The sequence below is a fragment of the Dermacentor variabilis genome, chromosome 2, assembly GCF_050947875.1.
Source record: "Dermacentor variabilis isolate Ectoservices chromosome 2, ASM5094787v1, whole genome shotgun sequence".
Taxonomy (NCBI): Eukaryota; Metazoa; Arthropoda; class Arachnida; order Ixodida; family Ixodidae; genus Dermacentor; species Dermacentor variabilis.
This window is the reverse complement of record NC_134569.1, coordinates 259,258,914-259,269,237: the sequence shown is the minus strand read 5'-3', so window position 1 is coordinate 259,269,237 and position 10,324 is coordinate 259,258,914. Positions and strand designations below refer to the sequence as shown.

Below are 10,324 nucleotides of genomic sequence, written 5' to 3'. Positions count from 1 at the left end.
GCCCTCAACCTACTAGAGGGTGCCTGGGGAGAGGCCAGCAGAGACTGCCTAGAACTGGGCGCGTTGCCTGTGGAATGACCGTTTTGTGTGCGTGTGCGAGCGTCGCCCTGTTGCGCCGCAGTATTTTTCGTTACTGTCGTTATTAAACATGTAATTACCAAGAGAGAGCGCCCGTGTGCCTGCAGTTGTTCGTCCTCGAGCCTCACATCTGGCGCAGTCGACGACGAGCCTCAGCAACTGCACATCAGCATATTGGAGTATCGTGAAGCCCGTCTTTATCCAATGATGATTGAGTAACCAAAGCCTGCAAAGCCATTAGGGAGTAATCGAAGCCTTCCAAGCCATTTAACATATTCATGAACAGCCTTCTAAGCCTTTGCACAGTTCGACGCGTTCTTTCAAGGTAAACCTAGAGCGCCGTTCGAACTTCTGGACCACAGCTAAGCCTACTCCGCCTGCAACGCCGTTCGAACTTTTCAAACAAAGTTAAGCCTACTCTGGCGTTCGACTCAAGCAAGCCCTCGCCATAACTATACTTCATTATGCCTGGAATTAATTGGCATGAATTGGACAGGGCGATCACGTCTCGCTTGAGTGTAGAGCTTGTCAGAGAAGAACTCAAAAGGCGCAACTTGTACATGTCCGGTACGAAAGACGATCATATTCAGCGCTTACGCCGATATCCAAGCAAACCGTGAATCGATTCCGACGCCGGAACAAACGCCGGCGGCCGGAAGCTTTTCATTGGTTTCCGCCACTATTAAAGATCTCGCGGTTTTGATGGAGCACTTGCCCCGGCCTTCGACAGTTGTAACGACCTTGCCCGACCTTTCAGCCTCGATTACACTCTTTGACGAATCCCCGAGACAACATGTCAACGCATGGCTTCACGGAGTCCGTCGAGTGCAACAACTCGCCTCTTGGGATGACGCCACTACTCGCCTCATCGCTTCCAGCAAACTGAAGGGTACAGCTCGCGATTGGCACTTGACATTCGGCCACCAGTATGCGACATGGCAGGAATGGAGCAACGCGCTCAAGTACACTCTCTCCTCTGAGCTCTCCCTCATCGAGTGGCTGGAGCGCGTCCTCAAGATTAACCAACACGCCGATGAGAATCTCCGCCAATACGCCTTCGCGAAATTGCGACTGGTGGGGCAATGCCCTGTCCAGCTTTCCGAAGGGCAGAAGATCGACTACCTTCTTCAAGGCTTACGTGAGCAGCACGTTATCGCCGCCATCGCTGCCAGCCAACCCTCTGCCGTAAGTGATTTTTTGGCGACGTGCATCAATTTCTACAAATGCGCTCAGCACGCCCGAATGCAGCCCTACTCTAGCCCATTGCCTGCCGATCTCCAGCGCAAGTCGCAGTATGATTACCCGCCTAAGTCTACAACACCCAAGAATTCAGACCAGGCGCCTCAAAACTCTAGGCAACAGCCCACCACTCCACCGCCTTAACGGCCGCGCCAGCGCATTGCCGACGTGCCCGTTCACGTGCAGGAAGCCAAGTAAGCTGCCATCTCCGCTCAGTATGGTGCACCAGCATACCGTAGTGGCCAAGACCTCAGCACAGCCACGTGTTTCAATTGCCGACAGTTAGGCCATCTGTCTGCCAGGTGCCCGGCATCCCGAACTACACGTCAGAGACTCCCAGACAAGAGCCATACCCATATTGTGGTCATGTCTTGATTACAGAGACCACTCATGCAGTGCGCTGTCATAGAAGCTCATGTAACAGGTGTTCGAACTGTCGACGCCTTTCCAGACAGTGGCTCTTAGATAGCCACATTGACTGAAGACCTTGTCCCATCATGTGCCTTGTCACCTTGGACAAAGCCTCCTATATCTGTCGTGGGGGGAGGTACAGTGATGTCCGCAGGTACAATGTCGACTTGCATTTCACTTGGGCCCATCTCTGCGATTGTAGATGTGACAGTGCTTCCCCGCAACCCACTACCCTTGATCTTCAGAGAAGCTGCTCAGGCAGAACTCGTTGTGAAGCCACCAAAACCCACAGAACTTCACCACCCACGCACAAAGACCGTTTTGTTCTGTCATGAAAAAGTCTTCCCACGAATGTCTAATGCCGTATTTCTCCACAGCCAGCCCTAGTTCTCTTCAACGAACTTTACCACTGGAAGCCTAAGCTCGAACGCCTTCCGGAAACAACCAACCGCCATTGCAGGTCTATGGCATGCTGGGAAGCAATACTTGAAAGCAACAGTGTTGGCGAGTCCCACCACTGTTTAGGCAACTCCAAAACAGACGAGACAAGCTCCATCCTGCGTGGGGCACAAATCGGTAGACAGCTCACCACAGGAGTCAGCTGTCATCCGGGAAGTCCTTGAGCAACATATGGGCCTCTTCGCTGTCTACGACAATGACTTGGGTCTTTTTGAGGGAGCTGAACATTCCCTTGATCTTGCCCCTGGAACCGTGCCATATAGCCGACAACCACACCGTTATGCTGTTTTGATAGAGCATTTATTGAGTAACAAACCAATGAGCTCTTGAAAAAGTACCATCTTGCCACCTTCAAGCCCATGGGCCTTTGCTGCACTCGTCGTTTCAAGAGGAACCAAAAAGTGCGTCTGCGCAAACTACATTCCTCTCAATAAGGAGACCATCAGCGTTGCCCAGCCGCTTCCCCGTGCCAACGATATTATGGACGACATCACTGGATCTTCCCTCTTCAGATCCTTAGACCTGAAATTTGCCTACTGGCAAATTCGAGTACGCAAGGAAGATCAGCCTAAGACATCGTTCATCACACACCATGACACCTTTCAGTGGACTAGGATGCCATTTGGTCTAAAGAACGCCCCTGCAACCTTTCAGAAAGCCATGCAAAGCATCTTTCGACTTGTGAAGCCGCGACATGTGAAATGCGGCGTCTTTGATGATATCCTTCTCTTTGCCACCAACTTCCTTGAGTTTGTGAACTTGCTACAGGAAGTTCTTAGCCTCCTTCTGAAAAGTGGCTTCAAGGACACACTCGCCAAGTGCCAGATTGCCGTCCCATCCTTGACATTCCTAGGATATGTACTCTCCCAAGAAGGCAAGCAACCAAACCCGACCAAAGCTGAAGCAATATTAAAGATGCCCGTGCCAACGAATGCTAAGTCAGTGCTATCCTGGCTACAGACAGCAAACGTTTACAGGACATTCATCCCCAACTTTGCCAAGATTTCAGCGCCTCTTCAGGCAATTGTCAGAAGTGGGACCTTCAAGTGAACTCCAGCTTGTGAATCTGCCTTCGAAGCCCTTCGAACAGCATTAACTTCAGCTCCCATCCTTGGTCATTTTGCCCCTTTTGCCCCAACTACTGTGACAACAGATGCCTCTGCCGTGGCACTTGTTGCTGTGCTATCTCAACGTCAGGGCGCTCATTAGGCTGTCATCGAATATGCCAGCGGAGCGCTCTCAGCTCCTGAAAAGAAGTTGCACAGAAATGTTTGGGAATGTTTCGGAGTTCATGGGCCATCTGTTTGAAGTTCCGTCTTTACCTCATAAACAGGAAGTTTTTCCTCCTGCCCGATAATTGAACTGTGGCCTGCCTCACTACAAATATTCAGCCCTACCGCCGGTTTACGGGCATGCTGATAGACCTGGTCGTATTTGACTTTACAGTTCAACACAAGGCAGGGAAACAGATTGATGTTGCCGACAGGCTGTCCCGCTTTTCATGTGCCACATTCGGTTCCATGACAACGCTGCATCAGCTTTAACAAGACGACCAAGAATGCTCATCCATGCGACAACAGCTGTTAAGGAACAGTGAAGGAGGTGCTGACTTCCTCATTGTGGATAACACCCTGTATCATTGCACGCCGTCCAGTTTGAACACCATTGTTGCGCCCTCTAAGCTACTCCAGCCCATTCTTGAAATGGTTCACGGCGATAGTGGATATATGGATGCAAAGCGTACACTTAAGAAGTTGCAAGATCGCTATTGGTGGCCACACATGACCTCTACGGGGACGGAATATATATATATATATATATATATATATATATATACACACACATTATTTATTTATTTATATGTGCAAGGCTGTCAAATTTGTCAAGCTTACAACCGCCGTACCACAAGAAACGTGGGGAAAACGTGCTTTATGCCACCGACTGAAGTTCCATTTAATGCTGTTGCTTTGGACCACATTATAATGCCTATCGGTGACAGCAGTAAGTACATCCTGAACGTCATCGACTTTGCTACCCACTTCATTGTACCTGGTGCTGTGTCCACAACGAACACTAAGGAAACAATTCAGCACTTGTATTCTGCATTCTATCGCTATAGCGTCCCTGATGACTGTTTGAAATGTCCAAGAATTTAGAAGACAAAAAAGGATTGAATCGTCGCGACGGCACATCACAGTCGCCGTAGGCGTCGAAGTCTCTATAACGAAATTATTTTGAACAGTTCTGATAGCGTCCACGCAACGATGGTTGCTAGTGTACTGTCAAATAAATGTTCATATGCTGCGGCCTAAAGCTCACGGCACGGTGGGAAAACGCGCTCACACAAAAGCAAAACGTTGCGCGCGGACATGCATGCAGACGCGCAGTCGGTCGCTGCGAGCCCGTGCGATCGCTGCATTGAGGCTTCATTCTGTTATGCCACATTTGGTTATACAGACAGCCCACTATATTAACATATTTCACACAGTTTACTCTCAGCGTTTGCCTACCTTTCACGCAAGGAGCCGGCTCGGGGACTCCATCGCGGCGACCGCGCGCAGTGGCGTTCACTGTACGTATTCGGTAAAGAAATAGCGTCTGTAAACGATTCTGTGCTTTCAGTTTGCCCAAGATTATATCGACAGTGATAAACTTCCCTCGTTTTGAGAGTACCTACATAAATGTCCAGGAGGGCTGCCGCGTGTTTCTATTGACTGCCGTAAGCGAAACCTATGAGGCGCGCGCCGCGTGAACCCTCATACTACGCTAGGGAGGCGCTTCTGACAGATGGCGACTCCGTAACTCCTCGCCCCCAATATAAGCGCGAGTGCAGTGTACTAGAATAGGGGCAGTAACCCTAAGAATAGATGGTGCTTTGGTAACATATGCTGTACGGAATTGATGACGCAGCGCTTGGGCTGCGCGTTAATATTGTTGCAATCATTTTCTGCCGCAGTCGAATAGAGGTGCAAACGCTCGACGGATTTTAAGATGCATGCCTCAAATTCACTTGTTACAAGAGATGAACTATATGTGCACTCCTAGCGCATCTCAAAGCCCATAAGACGGATTTATCAACCTGACAGCAACGGGGTTGCAGAGGCCGAAGTAGTGGCGTAAAACCATTGAATTTGTTTTGAGCCACGCTACCACGTAACCACAAATTAGCTGGACGGAAAAAGAAAACTGATTGATTAATAGGTTTATTATGCGCAAGCAACACTCGTGTTGGAAGTAGCACCGTAGTAAAAGGCTTTGAATTGATTTGCTGCAACTCGGATTCCAGGTGCACACATTTTCTTTTGTCGTTCGCATTCATAAAAAAGGTGGCTGCGACATCCGCGACCCAACATCAAACACATAGTTCCCCAGCCGCTGTCGTAGAAGAGAAGGCAAAAGAATATCTACGTATGCCGCCCCCCCCCCATAGCATAGCCCAAGCCATAAACCTTCCCTGCTTGGCATTTACTCTCTTTCGCGAAAAACATTTGTCCCTGATTCTTTCATTCTGTTTCGCGAATCCCCCGCAGCGACTACATTTACACGTACAGTTTATTCCTGAATTTTTTTTTCATTTACAACATGAAGTGCCCCCGAACGGTAGGCTATAATGTGAGTATGAGACACACCGACATCCTACGTTTCTATGAAAGGAATAAAACAGGTAGGAAAGAGGCTAAGTAAGAGGGCTCTCTGAAAAACTGGACACAGTATGCGAAAACACAATAAAACAGTGCGAGTCCATTTCAACCCAAGCAATGGAGACCTACAGCGTAATTAATATGCCTAACTGAATTCCTTAATTCATTTCTTAATAGTATTAACAAAATTAGACTGCTGAATGCACCAGAAAAAGTTGTGCACTTAGATAAAAAACACAAAGAAGTGTCAGCATGCATGTTGCACCAGCCTGCTTAGAACAGCGGCTAACTTTCAAGTGCAATTTCCTTTTTCGTTGTACTTCTCTTGACTGATTAAGACTTTTAACGTAAAAGAGAACAAATGCTGACGCGAAATGATCAGCCTGCAATTTGGAGCGTATGGCATAGGCAAACTTAGCGTTCACTAGAATCATGACATCGACTATGCTGCCGCTGCAAAGCTCCTTTTGGTTGAAGAAGGTTGTAAATATTCCCTGAAGTTTCTTTACAGCTTCAAAAAGCAACTTCGAAGGATACAGCAAGCCTCCCCTGTCACAAATTTAGTGAATTTTGAGACTCTGCTACTAACACTAAAGTTCTGCAAAAGAAGAGAGCGGCAGTCCTCACACTTCTTGCAAGTAAAAATTTCTGCGCGACATACGTTGCCATATAAGGGATGAGGCGGTCATCGCTGCTTTCCTTAACATAAGCTCAGTGCTCTGCCGGAGTACTGCTTAGCCTTTGCTGTACCAGCGTCAGATTTCCAGGTTCAACTAACTCATGACGTGACGCAACGCCCCCTTCCTTGTCAGGATTATCAGGTAAGTGAAGTAGCGATACCAAGCCTTCACTGACCTCTGTGTTCCCCGTTTGCATTGCCTTCGTGAAGTTATAGAAAGACAGGCAATTCACGACAATCAAAAATTGAGACGGCGTTGAGTGATCATTGGATCCGCGCGATTGCTCCACAATTCCAAAAAAGTTCTCCAACATATCTTGGTTTAGTCTAGATGTCAATAGGGTCAACAGATATTTAAAACCCTCTCCTTCCAACTATTCTAACAGAGCCAAAGTGCTGCCCAATGTCACACGGAGCCCATCTACCGTCGACTGGCTCAAAAAACCGCCAATTCATTTTTCATGCGACTCCTAGAGAGACAGAAACTCGAGGAATTCCTTCAGAGTGCTTCAGAGCAAGCACGCTGCATTGAGCCGCAGCACACGGAGAACGCGTCCGTACAGCCCGTGCGACTGCAGCGCCGCCGCATACATCCGAAACCTGTCTGTGCTCTCGGCTTCAAAGCAGTGCGTGGGCGCTCCGCCGTCTGAACACACTGGCCCTATTCTAGTACACTGTAGCGCGAGCAGCGAACGATCTGTTGAAAGCCCAGTGCAAAAACATAGTTTATCACTATAACACCTAGAGGGAAATCTGGCGCCACCGTCTATGGGAGTTTCCTAAGGGGCGCTGTGCCGTCATGGGAATGACGGTATATGGACCGTTTATAAAGCTATGGTATATGTGTCTGCCAGACTTGTGTTGGCTGGTGTTGTAAGAGGCTTCGTCTAAAACGTGAATATGGCTACACAAATGACGCGTTCTTAAAGTAAAATCTTCATGAAATGTTTCAATTCACGCATATTACATCTCCCAGTGAAGTTTACTCACCTACAATGCATAACGAAGCGAAGAAAAGCAAGCACAGACGGCAAACTGTTCCAAAGCGAGCAGTTGGCAAGGCAAAACAGACAAGAGAGTCTTGTCGTCTGTCCGCCAGTTTTAGCGGCCCGCTGATACTTTTTACGTTTCATATAGTTGTACATGCAATAACAAGTTGTCATAGTTAAGCAAAACACGTTTTTGTGTATTAATAAAGCTAAAACAGCTTTTTACGTGCTGTTTTAGTAGAAACTTAAGCATTGTGACAGACGAAATGGTGCTTGTCTGGCTCTCCGAGAATGACGCCAATCCGAAGTCATATTATACGGGCATTCCCAGGAAAGTGTCTGCGTTCACCCGGTCGACGGAACGCAGGCGTTAGGTTCACCCAAACGTCACGTCCGGAATGTCGCATTCGTTCTTTGTTTTTCGCGTCCGTGATGTCATATACGTCTTTGGTTTTGGCGGCAGAATCGCAAGCTCAAAGAGGAGTTACGCTCAAATAACTGCATAAAGATGTGTATCGTTTATTTTTTTGGGCTTATGCTAGCGTACAGCGTAAACTATCGTACGTACTTCACTTTTCCATTCGATGTGCATCTACTATGCAAACCTACGCTTTCGGCTGCCTGATTCTTCATTTCCAGGTTCCTTGCCAGCTTATTTTCGTTGTGACGCATCCCACAGACCGGCCAGCCAGTGCTACCGTGTACTAGTGCCGAGAATGCATATTAGACGGAACAGTTTATCTTAGGTTCCTTCAGATTTCTTAAGTGCCTTTTTCAGAATCACTTTAACGTAACATTATTTGGTACGGTGCTGCTCCACGGCAGAATGTGTGAATGGCCGATGACCCAAGTGCGGCATGTGCGCGCACTTGTTTAGATAAAATAAAGAGTAGTCATCATTTATCTCCCAATGGGAACGCACATTCCTGACGCATGGCTCAGGTCTGGCGTCCGCCGACTAAGGGCGGTTGTGAATGAAGTCGCTAAATGAGTGCTTCGCGGCCTCATTGCGCGCGCCGGAAACAGCGTTCGTTTTACAGCCAAAGTAATATCGCTGCGCTGTCAACAGCCATTCTCTGGTTACCTTTCTCCGCAGCGTAAAGCACGAGTGCTCTGCGCAGATGAGACGGAGGTTGTGTATGCGGTCGGTACGTGTGATTTTCTAGAAACAAAAAGCTTCATTACAAAGTGCATGGTCAGGCTGCGTGGTCGTCCGTTCTACTAGAGCGGGACATCAAGAAACGACACAAGCATGCACATACATATGTTGCCGCCAAATAAACCTTAAGGTGGGTCCATTTAATACTGGTGATTTATTCATGGATGAAAGACTGGATGTTCTCTTTGTGTGCTTGCTTTAAAGTAGGATAAATTGAAACTTGGCCAACCAATTTTACTAGTGGTATAAGGCTTGGTGAGAAAGGGTGTTGTGCATTGCTTCGTAACTAGGGACATTAAGAAGGTAGCATTGTCTCCCATCGCAGGTCTATTTTTCCGGCTGGAAGTGATGTACTACCGCGCTCTATATGAGTTGCAACGTCCGAGCGCCGACCGGAGTTCGCTCCTCGGCTTGAATTGCGACAACACTCGCTAGGAATTCTGGGAGAATGTGCTGTTTCGGGAAGTGACCGTACCCCCCATCAGGAAAACAGCTCGCAGTGTGGCTCCAGGGTTTTACAGGCGGCCTCTTTCAGGAGCTTTATTACAAAATTCAACTCAATTTGATGCAAACGGATTAAATATGCAGCGATTCGCAATTCAAGCATCATGCACGTGCAGGAAACGGTTTTTGAAGCCCAGTTTCGCTATGACTAAAGGATCTCACATGGAGTCACTGCTGATTCCTCTCACGAGACCACATTCAGGAGGTGTTCTTTTTTTGCTCCGAATACACGACACGTGAAACGACTGGGGTATCAACGCCCTGCTTGACTCTGAGCATGACAAGTTTATATGACCAAGTCGCTATAGATTCTAGTCACGCGACCACGTTCTGACATGCTGCCCTATTTCGTACCCTGGCTTCGTGTATGTCAACCGATAAAAGTTCAGTCGAGTGCACTGCTCTTGTAACCAGGGATGATGCATATCAAACGAAATGGTTTTCGAAGCCCGGCTCTGCCACCACCATGATGAGGTTACATGAGCATGTCACTAGTGGTTAGGGACGCATGACCATCGTAAAGCCGAGACCACACGTACGCTTGCGGACGCGCGCTAGCTCGCGTTCACGCGCCCACGCATGCGCAGACAGTGCGGCATGGCGCGTACGCGTCGAAACGCGGCGTGATCCCGAGGAACAGCTCCGCTCTGTTTTCACGCGCTCGGCCTGCCTCGCGTCGGCGCGCCTGGCCAGGCATGGCTACGCGGCTATGGCTTGGTACATGCAACTCTCAGTGAGGCCGATTTATGTCATGCAAGAAAGTGCTTCTTTTTCAATTTTACAATGATATAACAGCTCTCAAAACAAAACAATTACGTTTACAAATGTTGAGGCTTCAGCGTGGTACAGAAAGGCTTTCTTCTGCTAGATTTTGTTTGCTAGACCGGAAGTACATTTTCCCGCATGGACCAATCACAAGGCGCTGCTTCCTAAACATCCGATGGGTTGTAACTTTTGGCGCCAGTTTTGATAGCACCGCAATCGATTCGCGTACAAGTTGGTTCTTCATTCTGTGCGCGTACTACACAAGAACGGCAGCAGCGGAAGATATATACATCGATAACGAGCGCCTAATCTCCGCTGTAGAGGCCCGGCCGTCTTTGTGGCTCTCTCGCCACAGGGATCACAAAAATCGACAGAAGAAAGCTGCCCTGTGGAGGGAAGT

The 10,324-nt window shown here is 48.3% G+C and overlaps 1 pseudogene; it reads left to right on the top strand.

The window, feature by feature from the left end:
- Positions 1–542: 542 nt before the first annotated feature.
- On the top strand, positions 543–1,461 carry LOC142570774 (uncharacterized; annotated as a pseudogene).
- The last annotated feature ends 8,863 nt before the right edge of the window (positions 1,462–10,324 follow it).